Source organism: Notothenia coriiceps, unplaced genomic scaffold, assembly GCF_000735185.1.
Source record: "Notothenia coriiceps isolate Sejong01 unplaced genomic scaffold, NC01 NC01_scaffold00016526, whole genome shotgun sequence".
Classification (NCBI taxonomy): domain Eukaryota; kingdom Metazoa; phylum Chordata; class Actinopteri; order Perciformes; family Nototheniidae; genus Notothenia; species Notothenia coriiceps.
In genome coordinates this window covers 88398-90707 of record NW_011349227.1, presented here as the reverse complement: position 1 = coordinate 90707, position 2310 = coordinate 88398, and positions in this window count along the sequence as shown.

The following is a 2310-nucleotide window of genomic DNA, read 5'->3' as shown; positions in this document are numbered from 1 at the left end:
CCCCACCCCATTCTCATCAATATTCACTAAGTGGAGACAGTCAGCAGTTTCAGGTTCCTTTAGATCAGCAATGTTGCGTGATGTTGACTTTTAAATCCAGCTTGTCTCCGTAGATCCTCACTACCTTCTACATGTGCTACATTGAGAGTGCATCACTGTGTGGTGTCCGAGCTGCACCACCCTGGACTGTAAAGCTGTAGAGCAGGTGATGTAAACAACATAGTTTCTCACAGGCAATACAGGACCAACCCTCAAGGACATTTACCACAGGAGACACTTGAAGGAGGCCCACAGAATCTTCCAAGACCACTCATCCCAAAGTCTTTTACCTTCTGGAAAACATTACCAGGACATTATTTCCAGAGCCAGCAAGTTCAGGACAGCGCCCTCCTCAGTATCATTAGACAGTTCAATCAGGAGAGACTTCATTTTGTTTAAAGAACATTTATTGACAAATGCCATATGATAAATCTTAAGTCTTTGGCGATTAGACCCCAATCCTGAAATCGTATATCTAAAGGGGGAAATGCAGCCATGAGCATATAGGGAACCCCCCGGGGTCTAGACACTGGTGATGATGCTGAAGATCTGGATTTGATGAGGAGATGGGATGAAGAGGAGGTGTGATGAGGTCTTTGGATTAACTCTCCTGGCACTGGATATGATGAAAGGAGGTGGATGGGGAGGAGGCGGGCGGCAGCATGAAAACCTGAAATCACAGCTGACTGCAGGAGAGGGGAGAACCATTTTAAAGTTTGGCTGCAGCACAGTGATTGGCTGCTGGAGAATGAGGTGAATGTAATAGGTTATAGATAACGCCCGTGATGAGCTGATTATATGCAGCTGTGGAGTGAATGTATATATACCCAGTCTTCCTGCAAGAACTTGCGCTGAGCTTAATTTAAATGTATTACCAAATATCACTCACTTACATCCTGCCTTCACTGCCTCCATTGCTCTGTTTTGAAACATGTATTTAATATGTCTCTAGTGGTGTTAGTTATGTAATTTTAATAATGAATTATCTGTAAAAGTTCAAAGTAATCAAGTTTATGACCACTCGAAATGTAGGGTATATTGAAATAGTGCAAGTATCCAACTAAAGCACTACAGTAAATGCACTTTTTGCCCTTGATTTGAAGCTTAATAATCAATCAAATAAACAGTAAAGTAATAAAGTGTCTCTTAATACACTTTTTTTTCAAAGCATTATCCATAAACCGATAGTTATTTGGAAAGAAATGTGGATAAACTTACTATTCTAACAATGATAGCAGAACAGAAGTTATTTTAATGTGTGACTCATGGTTTAGATTAGAATAAGGACTGCATGTGCTCATGAGTGTTTACTTAAACAAACATGTGTCTTTTGAGTCAACAAGTTTGTTATTGCAGCAAATATTTTCCGTTGTTAGAGGTCATTCCTTCTTCATAACATTTTACTAATGGCACCTGAGGTAATTTTTCTATTAAATGCAGTTAGATTGGCTTTGTTCATTCATTCACAGACAGAAGCATCTTAAACCTTTTACTGTGGTTAGTGTTTTTCTCCAGAGGCTCGCTGGGGGCTGTAATATGGAGATCTGACTACACAAGGTCTATTTAAGTACCTCTGGTTCCCTCTTCTGGGAGGTTGAGGAACAAAATAGCCACCCATTTTAATATTGTACTATCACACATTATAAGTCTAATTGTTTCAATGTTTCCAAAATGGCACAGAGGAAATGTACCTGCCAACAAAATGTGCTGCTATGCAACCGGTTGAGCTTGTTCCAAGCAAAAAGTGGAGCTCTCATTGTGACAAAAACAAGACAAAACAATAAGCCTAAACATGAAATTATATTACATCATAGATATTACACCATTATACAAGTGGTTTTCCTATACTCACCATATCTGACAACTGATGAGACTTGAATTGGATTGAAAACATGCAAAACAGATGGGCCTGTATAAGATTGGTTTAAACCTAATAATATTCGCTGTGTTTTGCCTGTATATCCTATATTGTGCAACTAACATTCCCATTCACAGCAGCACACACCATATTTCAAACTTGGGCTGGCTATAGTTCCACTAAAACACTTAAGCAGTGTTTGTTGACTTTCTCATTTTCTTTCCTAATCAGATGACCTATCATGTCCTTACTTTATTAACTAACAAAGGCGTTACTTATATGTATCCATGTAAATCCAGTAAAACCTCCAAAATGAATAATCTGGCAAAAACACGAAATTGAGCGAAAAATAACGACAACAGATTGTTTGACCAAAGATGCTCTCTCTGATAAGACACCTTTTGGCAATTAAA